This window comes from Camelus bactrianus, chromosome 6, assembly GCF_048773025.1.
Source record: "Camelus bactrianus isolate YW-2024 breed Bactrian camel chromosome 6, ASM4877302v1, whole genome shotgun sequence".
NCBI lineage: Eukaryota > Metazoa > Chordata > Mammalia > Artiodactyla > Camelidae > Camelus > Camelus bactrianus.
Genome location: NC_133544.1, coordinates 4130174 through 4148585, shown reverse-complemented (window position 1 = coordinate 4148585; position 18412 = coordinate 4130174). Strand labels below are relative to the sequence as shown.

At 35.3% G+C, this 18412-nt stretch overlaps 1 long non-coding RNA gene and 3 other non-coding genes across 40 annotated transcripts in view; all 4 read left to right on the top strand.

Annotated features, from left to right (window-relative positions):
- LOC105079931 (uncharacterized) overlaps nt 1-18412 on the top strand; it is a 175443-nt gene that overhangs the window by 22092 nt on the left and 134939 nt on the right. For 34 of the 37 annotated variants that reach the window (XR_012507365.1, XR_012507362.1, XR_012507361.1 and 31 more), the window contains 2 exons: nt 5324-5412; nt 9103-9151. This is a non-coding gene — a long non-coding RNA (uncharacterized LOC105079931). Of the gene's footprint in view, nt 1-5323; nt 9152-9176; nt 10960-18412 lie in introns of those variants that run through there. The other 3 variants (XR_012507355.1, XR_012507372.1, XR_012507377.1) reach the window with 3 other exon arrangements.
- On the top strand, nt 3996-4067 carry LOC123612466 (small nucleolar RNA SNORD113/SNORD114 family). Its single transcript, XR_006719735.1, has one exon. It is a non-coding gene; the product is annotated as a small nucleolar RNA SNORD113/SNORD114 family (small nucleolar RNA).
- On the top strand, nt 7634-7705 carry LOC123612467 (small nucleolar RNA SNORD113/SNORD114 family). Its single transcript, XR_006719736.1, has one exon. It is a non-coding gene; the product is annotated as a small nucleolar RNA SNORD113/SNORD114 family (small nucleolar RNA).
- LOC123612462 (small nucleolar RNA SNORD113/SNORD114 family) lies at nt 16664-16735 on the top strand. The gene has a single exon (XR_006719731.1). It is a non-coding gene; the product is annotated as a small nucleolar RNA SNORD113/SNORD114 family (small nucleolar RNA).

The window sequence follows — 18412 nt, the reverse complement described above, 5'->3', positions numbered from 1 at the left end:
TTATTTGTTTTTTTAGAGGAGGCACTGGGGATTGAACCTTGGACCTCGTGCATGTTAAGCGTGCACTCTACCACTGAGGTACACCCTTCCCCCCGTAGTAATACATTTTTGTACAAGTGAAGCTTATTTTATAGAGGTCTTTTGTTTCTCTCTATTTATGGGTAAGAATTAGCAAAATCTAGCTATCATTTATATCCATACATACTATATATCCATACATTTATATGGATAAAATTTACAGTTTTTCTTAGGCTTGATAGTACATTCATGGTGATTTCATTGACTGTATTATGAAAAAGACAATAAATGAATAAATTCTTAAAAATTAGAGGAAGGAAATGTATGAATTAGTCATTACTGTGACAGTGCTACTTAACAAGTAGATTTGTTTTTTGGGGGGAGAATTATGTTTGTTTGTTTGCTTATTAAATGGAGGCACTGGGGATTGAACCCAGGACCTCATGCCTGCTGGGCGTGCGCTCTACCACTGAGCTATACCCTTCCCCTGCTGCATAAAATGTAACCCACAATTTCAGTGGCTTCCAAACAGCAATGGCTACAACAATACAATATTTATTTCTCACCTATGGGTCTGTGGGTTTCTTACAGCAGCTGTGCTCAGGCTGTGGGTTGGGTTCACGTCTGCCCACCTTGCCTCCTTGTTCAAGGCCCCCAGATAAAGGAGTTGTAAGGTCTGGAATATGCTCTTCTTACAGGGAAAGCTTGGAGTTCCAGAGGCCAGGAAACCCCAGCCCCCAAGCACATTTAAAGCCTCTGTTTGGACGTGGTTTAAGTCACATCTGTTCCCACGTCGTTGTGCAGTGCAGGTCAGACGGCACAACACCGGTGGTGTGGGGAAGGCTATGCTTCCCACAGAGGACAGGGAAGGGAGAGGGACTATGTGCTGAAAAATGACATAACCTCGCACATTTCTCCCAATTGTTCAGAAATAGGTACTTCGTGTTCTTACATGAAATACAGCCATGCTCTCTTCCAAACATCCCAGAAGTCTATAAAACCAGTGCTTCCCTTCACAGTCCAGAGCATTATGGTTCACTTCTGGTTTGGATGTGACTCTTCTTTATTCAGGGACTTAGAAACTAGAGGTGAGTTATCTGCCCCTACATGGTAAACATACTGTGTTGGGACCCCTCCCACTCGCAGAGGGAGAGAAGGGGTGCAGCTCTGGGCCCTGCTGGGCCCGTGACGTGTGCTCTCCTGCCGGGAGCTGTCACCGTCTAGGAGGGAGAATGAAGGCATGTTGGTAATGGCCACCATTTGTATTCTTCTTGGAGGTGATCAACTCACTGGTGTTCATTGAAATAACAGTGTCAAGGACTATGGTTAATTTCACAACTAACATTCATTTAAAATGTTTAAACCTACTGTGGTTCCCTCTTTTGCATACCTGATTTCTGTTCGGCATTATGCGTGCACTAGAGCTGACGCGCCGTTCTGTACTGATGAAGGACTTCGCTCTTTACTTTTAAGTTATAAAGCAAATATTAGGATAAATCCATTCTTCATTGCTGGTGTCCATAGAAAGCATATGAGGACTAAGCTCCAGCCTATTTGTTTAACCTTAAATGAATATTATAAATTTGTGAATTTACTCTTTCTTTAAAGTTGAAGTATAGTTGATTTAAAATATTATGTCATTTTCAGGTACACAGCTAGTGATTTAGGGTTTTTGTAGATTATACTCCATTATAAGTTATTACAAGATAATGACTATAATTCCCTGTACTATACAGTATATCCTTGTTGTTTCCCTATTTTATAAATAGTAGTTTGTGTCTGTTAATCCCATGCCCCTAACGTGTCTTTCCTCCTCGCTCTCTCCTTTGGGAACCACAAGTTTGTTTCCTGTGCCTATGAGTCTGTTTCCGTTTTGTACATACATTCATTTGTATTATTTTTTAGATTCCACATATAAGTGATATGTAGTATTTGTCTTTTTTTGTTTGTTTTTTCAAGATTATTTTAATATTGACATTTTTAAAAACATCTCTTATTGATTTATAATCATTTTACAATGTTGTGTCAAATTCCAGTGTAGAGCACAATTTTTCAGTTATACATGAACATATATATATATTCATTGTCACATTTTTTTCTCTGTGAGCTACCATAAGATCTTGTATATATTTTCCTGTGCTATACAATATAATCTTGTTTATCTATTCTACATTTTGAAATCCCAGTCTATCCATTCCCAACCCCCGCCCCCTTGGCAACCACAAGTTTGTATTCTATGTCTATGAGTCTGTTTCTGTTTTGTATTTGTTTTTTTTTTTTTTTTTTTTTTTTTTTAGATTCCACATATGAGCAATCTCATATGGTATTTTTCTTTTTCATTCTGGCTTACTTCACTTAGAATGACATTCTCCAGAAACATCCATGTTGCTGCAAATGGCATTATGTTGTCAGCTTTTATGGCTGAGTGGTATTCCATTGTATAAATATACCACATCTTCTTTATCCAGTCATCTGTTGATGGACATTTAGTCTGTTTCCATGTCTTGGCTAGTATTTGTCTTTCTCTGACTTATTTCATTAAGCATAACATTTTCGAGGTCCATCCACATTGCTACAAATGGCATTATTTCATTGTTTTTTATGGCTGAGTAATATTCCACTATATACCACTGTGTGTGTATATGTATACACACACACACATATCACATTTTCTTTATGCATTTATCTGTTGATGGGCACTTGGGTTGCTTCTGTGTCTTGGCTATTGTAAATAGTGCTGCTATAAATACTGGGGTGTATGTATATATTTAAAATATTTTATTTATTATTGTATTATTTTATTTTGGTCAGGGGGGTAGATAATTAGGTTTATTTATTTTTGGAGGAGGTTCTGGGGATTGAACCCAGAGCCTCATGCATGATAAGCATTCACTGTACCACTTGAGCTATACCCTCCCCTCCAATTTTTTAAAATAGTGTTTTTGTTTTTCTGGATATATACCCAGGAGTGAAATTACTGGAGGTTATGATAGTTCTTTTTTTAGTTTTTAAGGAACTTCCGTACTGTTTTCCATAGTGGCTGCACCAATTTGCATTCCCACCACATCATCTGCAGCGTTCGTTATTTGTAAACTTTTTTGATGATAGCCATTCTGACAGGTGTGATGTGATGTCTCATTGTTGTTCTGATTTGCATTTCTCTAATAATTAGCAATGATGAATATCCTTCCATGTGCCTGTAAGACATTTGTATTTGTTCTTTGGAAAAATGTCTGTCCAGGTCTTCTGCCCATTTTTTGATTAGGTTGTTTGTTTTTGATATTGAGTGAGTTGTGTGAGCTTATATTTACTCTTGCTAAATTGTCTTCTAAAATATATATAGAGAATTAAATTAATCCATGATTAATCAAATTAAACAATATATAATCGAATAAACAAATACATAAAAAGGGTCAAGAATAAGCACTAGTGAAATGTGCCATGAAACAAATTTTAGATTCATCCAACTTTGAACAAGTGAGATCCATTAAGAAAAGATAAAAGAGAGTGCTTTGTTCATTTTACAGTTGATTTAATATTTCATTTTATTTTTAACCACTGTTGATTTACATATTCTACCAGTGATAAAGATTTAGATTTCTAATCTGTTGAGAGGTAAAACACAAAGAAAGATGGAAAATTGTTAGTGAAGTGAAATGAGATGTTCCTGGATTTTTGTTTCATATTTAAAATTTGAATAAATTAATGAAACAGTAAGGAAAGAGCACCAGGCGTGGCCACGGCGCGCGCGGGCTCGCAGGCAGACCTTGACTGATCCGCCTGTGCAGCAGTGGGGCCCACTGCAGACACAGTATACTAGTTCTGGGGGAAAGTAGCAACAAACAGAAGTGGGTAGTATTCTTAGATCTTATTCTTTCTTTGTTGTGATTAATGGATATTGATTATATAATTATAGTCAATCAATGAATGAATTAATAAACAAATGTATCAATGAATAAAGAACAAAGCCCCAAGCCTAGATCAATGATGAGTACTCTGAGGTGTCTGAACCAAGGATTTTGATTAAACCGTGTAATTGAGAGGTCGATATAAAAACAAACTTAATTTCCTGCATTGGTGGGACATGAGCTTATAGCTGAAGTTAGGGATACAGGCATCTTGCTTTTTGGCTTTGGTAGATCTTAGGTATTGACCCTTTTATTAGTGAATCAGTGCATGAGTAAATAAAGAAACATATTAATGAGTGAAGACAAAAAGGGTTAGATAACCACCAACAATGAGAGTATGTAATGAGATAGAAAATATTTTTAAACATTTCTGAGGAGTTGAGTTCCAGTAAGTGAGGGGTCCAAGGCTTTCACCATGTTGATCAGGAGCATATGGGCAAGCTATACCTAAGAGTCATGTTGTTCCAGGATCAGTGGTTGTTAATTTTCTTAAGAATCCTATTAAGAAAGGGGAAAAATGGAAACATGACAATTAATTACAGAACTACTTAATTAAAAAAGGCTAAGCCTGGGTCAGTATTAAAAGTCCATTATACGACAGGAGTTATGATTAAATCAGTTCTTCTCAATCAGTATCATTTTTGAAAAACATACTTAGTTGTCATTCTGTGGATATTAAGTTTATGGGCAGATGTCAGTGTTGTTCAGGATTCTTGCTGGGGGTACGTAGGTTCACTAGTATCGATAATACTACTGCAAGTCAATGAGCAAAGAGATTACTTAAAAGCACAAAAATGGACCAGTGAGGATATTAGATCATTAAAAATGGTTTATTAATCTCACTGTACTCTTCCGATATCCTTATACGGATATACATAAAAGGAGATTGGGCTCTGCCCTCTCTGGGTAAAGAGCATAGAGGTCGTTACCTATAATAGTGTTTTAAGCCATTTTGCCTTTGCTTTGAAAAAATAAAAGTATGAACAAGTTAGTCCCTGAATAAATAAATAAATAAAAAACAAATAAACTAATACATTCATAAAGTAGGGTCAAGCATGAATCACTGGAGAGAATATCTCAAGAAACGATGTATGTTTACCTTATTCTAATCAAGAAGACCCATTAAAGAAGGTCATCTGGACTCTTACCTATGTGGGTGGGGTTTAATAGAACGAATTTGGAGTAGGCATTGTTCTTGATTCTTCCACTAGGACGTGGATTTAGCAGTTGTCATTATATTACATACACGAGTAATTAAAGAAAATAGAAAGAGGCCCATAGCTGTGATGAAAACATGGTTTTATGATAAATCTGGTACAGCAAGACTAAAGTCCCTTAAAAAAAACTAAATCTACATTACCTTTTCAATTTTCTAAAATCTATTTTTTACTCCACAGACTCAGTATATCCAATCTGATTTGCCAGTGATTGCCAATGATGAAGATCTTGGCTGTCACTTCTGTGGATGAAGAGCTAAGGGCGTCATGTAAGTAACGGAATTTGTGTTCTTGGTTTCGAGATTATTCATGTGGTCCATGGAATGATTTCAAAAGAATGAGTGGTTACTGCAAACATAAATAACATCAAAGGCTGCCATGTGTGGACCACTACTGAGTATGTGTAATGAACCATGGATTAAAATTAATCTATTTTAGTACAACTGAGTGCCATTAAAAACAAAGTTGGAGGGTTTTGCATTCCTTTTCACAGTTGCTTAATATTTCATTTTATTTTGCACCATATCTTAGGAATATTTATTGATAATGATCTAGGATGTTAAGTCATTGAAGACAGAGGACGTAGGAAGATAGAAAGTATTGTCAGTGTTCTAGTTGTGGGGTAAGATGGTAGGTTCATTGTATTATTTTTAAAATATGAGGAAATTAAAGATGAGCAAGCAGAGAGTGGTGAAACACATGGGATGGGTATAAAGCAAGGTTAGGGATTAATCTATATGTGAAACTCTGAGATCTAATTAAAAAGAGATCTCATTTGCCAGCTCTGTCGGAAATAAACAGCTTCAAACAGTTCTCTGCAGTATTCAAAGATCTCGCTCTTGGGTTTTTATGATTCATTGAAATTATTATTTTTCTTAATCAATGAAACCATGAATGAAATAATCAGTAAATAATACAAAACAATCCATACAATATGTATAAATAAATCAATGAAGAAAAAGAGTGTTGAGCTTGGATCAGTGATGTGAGTTCTGGGGTATATGAATCAAGCCCTTTGATTAAACCCTAACGCTGAGGTCTATTAGAAAGAGACGTAGTTTTTCCCTCTAAAGGAGTAGAGTTCAGAGCAGAAGTCCAAGCCACCTGGGGATGTGTTCTTGGGTCTCAGTGGTTCCTGGGTGTGGAATATATGGATAGATGTAAGTGAATCAATGGATACATGAATGAATAAATGTGTAAGCGAATGAAGACAGAAGGGTCATCCATGGGTGATTCATGAGAGTGTCATGAAACAGGTATTGTTAGTGATATATTTATGTAACAGAGTTCCGATGTAGTGCATAGGTGAAAGCTATTACCCCCTTTGAAGCACAGTAGGAATTCTAGACTCATCAGAGCACACAGACAGATGCATCCAAGTGTCCATGTTGCCATTCTGTGTTGATCATAGGTTGATATGGTCATTTATCTTTGTGGGTAATGAGCCTATGGGCAATTATTAGCATTTTTATGTTCAAGTAAGTATAAGGTGTGTAGATTCTCAGGTAATTATATATTGTTGTAAGTTATTGAATACATATGATTTTACCTCAAATGATTATTTAAAGGAGGGCAAACTATGGACAGTATGGAGCATGTGATGTGAAATAAGGTTAATGAGTAATCCTGCTCTCTCCTGCTGATGTACATATGAAAAAAAATGGAACCTAATTTCTCCCCACTTGGATTAAGTACATAGAGACATGTGCATGTCATAATAGTATTTCAGTTCTGGGTTTCATTTGGAGACTTTATTACTTTATACACATAATTTTATTATAGTTTATATTTATAGTAAATATTTTATAAGGTATTATTATATTTAATATTTGAGCAATATATTTTATATATTTATTATAAATTACGTATATATTTAGAAAAGTAAATGGATGATGAGATTGTTCCACTGAAAATTAAGTAAATAAATGAAAGAATCTGTGAAGTCATAAAGTAAGGTAAAGCTAGAATTATTGGTGAGAATGTGTCACGATACTACATTTTAAAGCTACCCAATTCTGCACAAGTAAAATTCATGAAAACGATTGGTAAGGTATTAATTGTTTTCCCTGCAAGAGTAAGGAGTAAACATCCATGCACCTGCAGTAGTTAAAAGTCTTATTCCTGAGTTGGGTATTGAATTCTATGATGCTTATTACTATATAGCTTAAAAATAAATTGATAAATAAAAAGGAGTGCAGTTTTTGCACCAGTAATGAGAATGTGATATGATCCAAATTTATGATTAATCTGGCAGTGCAGAACTCACATCCATTTAAAAACATCTAATATAGACTGTTAAGAATTGGCTTTTTCTTTATTGCATGAACACACCACAGTCAACTCAATCATTCTCTAATGACTTAGCAACAATCATTCATCTTGTTCTTGGCATTTATGATTCATGGGTATTGATGAGATTATAATTTATGCAAATAAACGTGGTCCAGAAAGGAAGATATGAATGAAGAAGCCCCCAAAAAATGCCAAGTCTGGATCAATGATGACTCTCCTAGGGTGTCTGAATTAAGGATTCTGATTAAACTCTATAGCTTTAAGGTCATTATAAGAAGAGATCGAGTTATTCCCTCTCTGGGAAAGGTGCGTGCGGCATGAGAAGGGAATATTCAGTATCCTGTTTTTAGGCTGTATGTTCCTTGTGTATGGATTTTTTTTTTTTTTGTAAATGAAATAATGCATGATTGGGGGGGTTTGTTTTTTTAAGTTTTTCTTTTTTTTTTTTTTAAGGGGAGGAGGGGATAATTAGGTTTGTTTGTTTATTTTAGAGGAGGTACTGGGGATCGAACCCAGGATATAGTGCATGCTAAGCATGCGCCCTACCACTTGAGCTATACCCTCCCTGAAATAATGCATGATTAAAGAAAGACGTGAACAAATGGATGAAGACAAGGAAAGCCACTGTTCAATTATGAGAGTATGTTTTCAGATATTTCTGAAGCACTAAGGTCTAGGAAAATAAATATATCAAGGTTTTACCTCTTTCAGCAGAGAGCAAATAGACAGGTATGCCCATGAACCAATGTTGTTATTACGGACTGATGGTGGGTTGCTGATTATTTATTTTATTAAGAAAAGGGCAAAATGTTTGCACAAATAATTAGACATCTAATTGAAAAAAAGAACAGTCATGGACCAATGATGAGAATATGTCCTCTAACAAGAGTTATGATGAATTTAAGATGGTTTACTGTGAGGATATGATCACATGTTAATATTATTGAAAAAGTTTTGTCCAGTGAGTTATAATTATAATGATAACATATTATAATTATATTTTGTTATTAGTGAATGAATTAATAGATTTTTACTTAATAGAATATTTTACTTAAAAGATGCTTACCACATACCAATGAGGAGCTTTATTATGAAATAAGGACAATGATTATTCTGTTTTACACAGTTGGTTTCCATACTTTAAAAAAAGCAAGGCTTTTCTGTTTTGCATAATGTGCACATAGACAGACGCACGTAACAGTATTTTGTTTCTTGATTACTGCCCATTTTAGTGCTTTCCCTTTTCTTTATATAATGAACAACTGGTGAACTGATTCCATGGGTGATTTAAATGAATGAATGAGTGAATGAATACATAAAGCAGAGTCAAGCATGGCCATGGAACAAGGATAAAAATTTATCAGTTTGCACAAGAAAGAGCCATTAAAAAAGGATGACCTAATTTTACCTATGTGAAGGTGAAGTTCTGACTTGTGGGTTAGGTAGTGGATTCAGTGGTGTTCGTTATATTGCTTAAACTTAAAATTAAATACTTGAGTAAATAAAAAATAGCGATAGTCTTGGGCCAATGAAATGAAAGAAGTTTTAGGTCTAATCGAGAACTCCACAATTAGTATCCTCTAAACATACTGAAATTTAATACTGAATTTTAAGGCCTGGTTTTCCCCTCAGAATTAACACACCATAGCTGCTTTCATCCTCTAAAGGTGAAGAGTTTGGCTGACACCTCTCTGACTAAGAAGCATAAATACCAAGGTGAGTAACATTCAAAGTTTATGTTCTGGGTTAGGGGAATTTGTTCATGGGTGTTCACTGAAATATTTCAAAGTAATGAATAGCTACAAAAAGTACAAAAATAAAGAGTGCTGTACCTTCCCAGGGACAGGAATAGCCTACGCAGCACAGATAATGATGTTTAATTCAGTTCTGCACAGCTGATGACTTCTAAAAAAAGGTGGAATATGTTTCACGCCTTTTCAGAGATGTTTGCTGTTCTCTTTTATATTTACATGACAGTTGATTTTGACATTTTTCCCCTCAAAAGATCTGTGAGCGGGAGCACGTGTGTGCCACACAGAAGGTCATTGAAAGGGAGGCCTACTGTTACTAGCTCTGTAGGAAATGAGCATGGAGATAGATGTCAATAACATTCAAGGATTTTATTTTCAAGATTTTATAATTTATAAGTACTGATTGTGTTCATATTAGATGAATGACTGAATCAATAAACCGAGGGATAAAGGACTGAAGGAAAAGATTGAAGAGCTCAGACCAGTAAACACTCCTAGGATGGGGGTTGGATAGCAATCAATCCAACATTGTAATTAATTCCTGCCTCAAAATCTGTGGCCCACTGAAAAAAGGCATAAGGTAAATGCTTTGGGGAGTGAACTCATGAATGGATAAAGAAACATGTAAATGAATGAGGAATAGGAGGACCACACGTTAGTGCTTGTTTGGAACCCTGGGTTCTGTAGAGAAATAGTTCAAAGCTCTTAACCCTTCCATGAGGACGGTATAGACAGAGATACCTAAGAATTCAGGTTGATGCTTCCGTTGCTTAGTTGATTGTTTTAATTAGGAAAGGGACAAAAATAGTTTACATAAATAGCTGCTTAAAGCTGCTTAAGTAACTGCTTTTTTGAGACAGGGCCAAATATGAATCAATATTGAGAATGTGTCATATGATCAGAGTTATGATTGTTTTAAACTGAGTTTTATGTTTTAAAAAATCAAGAGAGGATTTAGTCAGTTAAGTCCATGGGCCATGACCATTAAGCAGAGTATGTTTCAGTGCTCCTGTTCACTGTCTCAGTTTTTACTGATGCTGATATGAAGTTATAAGGGAATGAAGGAATGTGTTTAATGTTTTTAATTATTCAAAAGAAGCCCAAAGAAGGGCCAATGAGGAACATGTGTTATGAACCAAAGATAACGATTACTCCTGATACACCTAAATGTTGTCCAGATAAAGAAAGAGAACTCGAGACTCCTCCCACTGGCTGAAGTACACAGAAAAATTTACATGGAGGAATTCTTTAGAAAGATGTGTAAATGCTTAACTTATTTTATGCCTAATTATACACATGAATAAATAAATGAGTCACTAGACATATAAATCAGGAAAATTTGTGCGAATTGGTGAGCATATGCTGCAAAACAAAAATTTATATTTCTCCAATTTTGCACAAGTTGAGATCCATTAAAAACAATAAACAAGCTATTAAATTTATGGATAGAGAGTAAATAGACACATATTTATGATAGATAAGCGTTCTTATTCTCATGTTGGTTTTCATTATATTATTTAAAAATAAAAATTAAATGAGTCAATAAATAAGGAGTGCCATCCTTGGGCAATAATGAGATTATTAAATGACCCAAGTTTATAATTAATCTAATACTGCAAGACTGACTTCCATTAAAAACGTCTAACTCTAGGCTTTTTCTTTTGAAAGTCTGCATTTTCACCAAATGAACATACTACATATCATCTAATCATTATCAAATGCTAAAGATCCTGGCGTTTACAAACTCTGTGGGTAAGGAGAGAAATGAGTGGTGTAAGTAACAGAGTTTATATTCTTGGGGTTGGGAGGTTGGTTTATGGATGTTGCTTAAATTTTTCAAAGGAGCAAATGGGTATATTAATAAAGAAAACGAAATAACACCACCGGGGACCAGAAGTGGGATTTACGATTAATTTGATTTAGCACTCCTAAAGTCCAATAAAGAAAAAGATGCAGGTGTTTCTTCATTTCTAGAGCTTCACATTGTGGTGTTTTATGTTTGCATTGCAATTCATTTAAGCACTCTTCCATTAATAAAGATTTAGGCTATTAAATTTTTGAGGGAGGAGCACATAAGAAGATGGACAAAATTTCTGGTGTTTCAGTTGTGGAGTAAGGTTGTGGGCACCTTGGTTATTCATTGCATCATCTTTAAAACTAAAAAAAATTTTTTTTTAATTTTTGGGAGAAGTAATTAGGTTTATTTATATATTTGTAGGTGACAGTACTGGGGATTGAACCAGGACCTCATGCATGTGGAGCCCATACTCTACCACTGAGCTATACCATTCCCCTTCATTGCATAGTGTTTAAATGAAAAAGCGTCAGGCATGGACCACTGGAACTGATATGAAGCAAGGATGCTGATTAATTTATATGTGCAAAAAGCACATATATGTTGCAAAAAAAGTCCTTGTCTATTAGCACTGTGGGAAATGGGCATATAGACAGTTATTAGTGATATTCAAGGATGTTGTTCTTGGGCTTTTGGATTCATGAAAATTGATTGTATTATTATTATTATGAGTGAATCAAGGAATAAAGCAATTAAACAAAACCTAAATAAAGGAAGATGATGCTCAGTATTGACCAATGCTAAGTATTCTGAGATGTAGGAATCAAAGATTTTGATTAAGCTCTGTAACTTTGAGATTCATTAGAAAGAAAAAATCTGTTTACTTCCTTTGTGGAAGAAGGGCTTACAGCAAAAGTCAGTAGTCAAAGATGTGATCCTTAGCTTTAGTTCTTAATGTCTGTAAAATGTATCTTAAGTGAAGCAATGCAAGGATAAAGAAGCGTAAATGAATGGTGACCAATGATGCAAATTTGCAGTGAAACAAGGATTATTATTAAATGCATTATTTCCTGAAGCACAGAGTGTCATAACCGAAATAGATCAAGTCTCTCTTAACTGTTTTCCATGGAGGAAAAACTAATTCTGTCCCAGGAGAGTGCATGTTGTTGTTTTGGATTTGTGTTGAGTAGTTGGTTGTTGATTTATTTAGAAAAGGAACAAATCATTTAAATTAAAAATAATTGTTTAAGTGCCTAATTGGAAAAAGGTCAAGCATGGACTAATATCGAGAATATGATAGAGTGTATGATCAAATCAATTCTGTTCACTGACTCTTATTTGTAAAACAAAAAAGGATCTAACAGGTTATATCTGTGGACAGTGAGCGTATGGAAACATTTGTATTTGTCAGTGTTCTTGTCCAGGGCCTTGGCTTGCGTTCATTTTGGATGAATTGTTAAAAGTTAATGAGTGAGTGAGGGAAGGTATAGCTCAGTGGTAGAGCACCTGCTTAGCATGCACGAGGTCCTGAGTTCAATCCCCAGCACCTCCATTAAAAATAAATAAATAAAAAGCTAATTACCTCCTCCCCTCCAAAAGAAATAATCAATAAAATCTTTAAAAAATTTAATAAATGAGTGAGTTCATATTTTGGTCAATTATTTAAAAGAAGGTAGAACATGGGTTGGTGAGGAGTAGGTATCACGAAACGATGATTAAATTATTTTAGATGGAAATAAAAGAAATCTAGACATACCCCACTTTGGACAAAGTGCATATCAGCCGTTGCATGAAATGGTATTTCAGTTTGGATACTGGTAGGTTTTACTCTTTTTCTTTAAAATATGAATAAATGATCAAATTATTCTTAGAGTAGGTCAATGCAAGATAAGCATGAGTGAGCCACTAAGTGTATAAATTAGGGTAAATCTTGGACCAATATTTCATGGTACACTCTAAGCAATGCATGAATATGGTCCCTTAAAAAAAGGTAAGTGAGGCTGTGAACTATGCGGTTGGGGAGTTTATAGATATAGTAGTACTAGTTACATTAACTATTTTTATGTTAGGTGGTAGATTTAACAGAATTCGCTACATTACTTAAAAATTAAGCAGTAAACAAGTCAATATATAAAAAGTCAACAATGAGAATGTGATTGTAACCAAGGTTTATGATTAATCTAGTACCTCATGACTCCAGTTCATTAAAAAGTTAAATTTATGCTGTTCCTAACTCTATAAAATGTGCATTTTACTTCACAGAATGAAAGCATTATAGCTGATTTAATTAATTAATAGTAATAGAGATTTTAGTCTTTACCTCTGTTGGTAAGATCCTAGAGAATGTGGTTGATAAGAGTGAAAATTCATGTCCTTGGTGAAGGTGATTTGTTCATCATCGCATTATGTCAGAGGAATAAATAATAAATACATAAATAAAAATCAAAGGATGCCATGCAGGGACACCAATAATGGTAATTAACCAAATTATACAATTAATCCAATTATGGGCAACTGAAGTTCATTAAAAAGATGGAGGGCTTTTATTCATCTTCAGAGTTTTTAATAGTATACTTTATTTTGTCCCATGGTTAAATTAAACCTTTCCTCAGTGATAGAGATCTAGGTCATAACTTCTTGGATGGGGAGTAGGTAGGAAGAGAGATGATAATATTGATGTCCTCATTGTGAGAGATGATGGTGGTTTGTTGATCATTGTATTGTATTAGTTATTTATCACTGTGTAACAAACTACCCTACAGCTTAGTGGCTTAAAGCAACAATAAATATTTGTTCCTGTCACAGTTTCTATGGGGCAGGAATCCAGGAGAGGCTGGGAGGGCAGTTTTGGCTTAGAGTCTCCTGTGAGGTTTCCGTCAAGATGTCAGGTAAAGTTGCAGTCATATGAAGGCTTGGGCTGGAGGCTGTGTTTCCATGGCTCCCTCCCATGGCAAGAAAGTTGGTGCTAGTTGTTGTTGGGAGGCCAGAATTTCTCCCTACACGGACCTCTCCTCAGAACTGCTTGAGTATACTTACAGCATGACAGCTGACTTCCTCTAGAGCAATCAGTCTGAGAGAGAAGAGTTTTTAATACAAACCTCGGTGTATTTATCACTTAGACTCAGAAGTCATTCATCATCGCTTCCCCTGTATTCTACTGATCATAGAGGCCAGACATGATTTAATAGGGGTGGAGACTACACAGCCATGAATACCAGGAGTCATGGATCAATGGGTGCCATCTTGGAGGCTAGCTACCACATGGACAGTCTTTAAAACATGCAAAAATTAAATAAAAGAAGGGCAAGCACGGACAAAGTATAAATATGGGATTGATGTAAAGCAAGGGAGCTGATAACCTGTATGTGTAAATCTCAGATCTGCTGCCAAAAAGATGTCGTCTCTTACAGTTTTATGGAAACACAAACCTATAAATATAGCTTAGTAATATTCTAAGATTGTTTTAGGTTTTCTGATTTTTATATATTGACTTTATTGTTGTGAATGACTTAATGATAAAATCAGTAAACAAAGGTATGCATGAATGGAGAAGGTGCCAAGTTTGAACCAGTGATTACCTGTGGTGTCTGAAACAATGATTTTGATTAAAGCCTATAAATCTTGAGACCTAGTTAATGCCTACTTAGTAAAGTCACTTACAGCAAGAAGTTAGTAGTAGTCAGGGTTTTGTGTTTAGGCTATTAAGTTCCATTGATTTGGATTGTATTACTGTAAGTGAATTAATAATTGAATAAATAAATATATATATATATATATATATATAAATGAAGACAAGGACAGCCCTATGTGGCCCAATTATGAGAGTGTGTAATGTCTTTATTACTATCAATACATTTCTGAAGCACTCGGTTCCAACATGAATCGATTAAGTCGAATACCTATTTGGTAGTTGCAAATAGAGATAAGCACCTGGAAATCAATGTTGTTGTTCTGCACGATTTGGGAAGTGCTGGCTGCTTATTGAAAATGAGGAAACACGATCTAGTTGGTTACGCCTGGGAGTAATGAGCATGTGAACAGCTCTTAATACCATTCACGTTTCTGATCCAGTTTTTTGTTCTTGGGTGTTGATAATACTAGGAGTGAATGTGTAAAGACGTCCATCTTTCAACCAATTATTCTGAAGACAGTAAAGCAAGGTTTCTCAACCTTGCACTGTTGATGTTTGGGGCTGGATAACTCATTGTTGTGGGAGACTGTCCTGTATATTGTAGGGTGCTTAGGAACTTCGCTGACTTCTGCTAACCAGATGCCAACATTGACCTCTCCCTCCCAGGTGTGACAATCAGAAATATCTCAGCATTGGCAAATGTCCTCTGGGGGCAGTACTGCCCCCGTTGAGAACCATGGCGGGTAAAGCATGGACCAATGAGAAACATGTAATAAAAAAAACAACGCGACTCATTTGTCCTGTTGCACTTTACTGACACTCAAAGAAACAAACAAACTGGGCTCTTCCCGCTTTAGCTCAGGTTCGTGCGTATGGTTGCTATAATTGTGTCACAATTTGAGTTGTTGGTGGCTCAGCCACATTATGTTTACTCTGGAAAAACAGATACTCATTATACTCATGAGTACAAAAGTAAATGAATAAATAAAACAATGAATGAATAAATAAATACATAAAGGAGGGGCTAGCATGGACTGTTGTGGAAATACGCCATGAAAAAGTATTTAAATTCATCCAATCCTGCACATGTGACATCTGTTTTTAGGGAGAATGTTGTGGATGTTTACCACGTTGGGAGAGAGGGCATTGAGGGCTACTTGTAATAGTTGTTTTATCTTCTTGAGTTGAGTGTTAGGTAAGTCAGTAAGTGATGTGCTAGGCCATTCTTGGGCCATTGATTAAGATGTGGTGTGAATCAAAGTTTGTGACGGATCTGATACAGGCTTACTAATATTCCTTAAAAAAATCTAAATGTAAACTCAGATTCTTTTTAAAAATATGCTTTATTTAACACAGTGGATCAGCTACACTTGACTTAATTATTCTCTGTTGGTGCAAATCTTGGCTGTCCTTTCTGTGGGTAAAAAGTCTTGAAACAGATCTAAGTAATAATCAAAGTTCATGTTCTTGATTTGGGGGCTTTGTTCATGTTTATTTTAGAGAAGTAAATAAAAAGCACCATGCATTGACCAATGATAGAAGTGTATTATGAAAAAACCCCCCCGAAATTAGGTAACTCCAATTCAACACTAGTTTGGCTGTTAAAGGAAATAAGACGGAGGACATTTTTGTCACTTTCAGAGTTAATTACTCTTCCACTTTAGTTTTTGCACCACGGCTAATTTAGATTTCCTCAAGTGACCTAGGCTGTTGACTCTTTAACGGGAGCACATAAGAAGATGGTTAATATTGTCAGGGTTCCTGGTGTGGGATAAGATGATGGGTTCATGGTCATTTGTTGCACCATATTTAAACTAGGGACAGATTAAATGAAAAGGAGTAAGCATGGATCAGTAACAAGTACAGGATTTCTAAGAAGCAAGGAAGTTAATGAATCCCTGTGTGTGACACTGAGATTCATTTGTTGACCTTGGCAATTTCAAGGTTCTTAATTCTGGAATTTTTCTGTGTTGATTTTGTTATTGTTAGTGAATCAATGAATGAACCAATAAATAAAGCTGCAGATGAATGAAGAAAAAGAGTGCCAAGCATAGACCAATGATGAGTATCCTGGGGTGTCTGAATCTGGAATTTTGATTAAGCCTTATAGCTCTGAGATCTATTAGAAAAAGAAAATTACCCTATTATCTCTGTGGGAAGTGATCGTATAGCAGAAGTGAGGAAGTGTCAGTTCTTGTTCTTGGTCTGTTGAGATTCTTGAGTATAGATTATATTTTAAGTAAATCAGTGTGTGAATAAAATATGTAAATGAATGAAGACAAGGAAGGCCTTGAATGGACCAATTATGAGAGTATATAATTAAATAAGGAACAAGATAATACAATTTGGAAGTGCTGAGTTAATATAAATAGATCAAGGCTGATAAAATTAAACAGATCAAGGCTCTTACACTTTTTGGGTGAGGAACATAAAACACAATTGTATGTAAGGATCAACGTTGTAGTTGATGGGTAGCAGATTTTTTTTTTTTTAAAGATGTTCCTCCTTTTCTTAAAGTATTTATCTTTGGGGGGCAGTTTTAGGTTCATGGCAAAATTGAGCGGATCATACAGAGATTTCCCGTAATCCCCCTGGCTCTACACACATATATCCTCCATCACACACTAGAGAGGTACATTTATTATAACTGATAACTCTTCACTGACACATCATTATCACCCAAAGTTGACATCAGGGTTCACTCTTGGTTGTAAATTCAGTGGCTTCGGACACGTGTATAATGACATATATCCACCATTATTGTATCATACAGGATATTTTACTGCCCTAAAATCCTGTCCTGTCCCCTCTCTTCCCTCTAACCTCTGGCAACCTCTCCATTTACTGTCACTCTAGTTTTGCCTTTTTCAGAATCTAATAGGGTTGTAATTATACAATATGTGGCCATTTCGTATTGTCTTTTTTTTTTTTTAACTTAGTTATATATTTAAAATTCCTCATGCCCTTTCATGGCTTTGATAGCTCATTTCTTTTTGTACTGAATAATCTTCCATTGTTTGGATGTAACTCGGTTCATTTATCCATTCACCTATTGAAAGATGTCTTAATTGCTTCCAAGTTTTCACAATTATGAATAAAGCAGCTGTAAACATCCATGTGCAGGTTTTTGTATGGACATAAGTTTTCAGCTCCTTTGAGTAAATACCAAGGAGTGCAATTTCTGTATCATATGGTAAGAATAGGTTTAGTTTTGTCAGAAGCTGCCCAACACCTATTCTAAAAGGTGTGTAGTGGTATTTCATTGTTTTAATTTGCATTTCCCTCATTTCCCTGTTAAGGTCTTTGACTCATTTTTTAATCAAGTTATTTTCTTAATGTTGATTTTAAGGAGTCTTTGTTTTGGATAACAGTCACTTATCAGACATGTCTTTTGCAAGTACTTTTTTTCTTAGTCTGTGGCTTATATTTTGTTCTCTTGAAAATTTCTTTGCATCCATGTTCATCTTTCCCGCTTTTTGATTTTTGTAATTTGAGTACCCGAAGTCTACTCTCATAGCAAATTTCCAGCATACAATATGATATTATTAACTACAGTTACCATGTTGCATATTAGATTTCTAGAACTTATCCATCTTACATAACAAAAATTTTGTACTTTTGACCAACATTTTTCTATTTCCTCCCTGCTCCTGGTAACCACTTTCCTAGACTCTGCTTCTGTGAATTCAACTTTTTTTAGATTCCACATGCGAGATCAGCATTTTTCTTTGTCTGACTTATTTCACTTAGCATTGTGTCCTCCATGTTGTTGCAAAGGACAAGATCTCCTTTTATAAGTC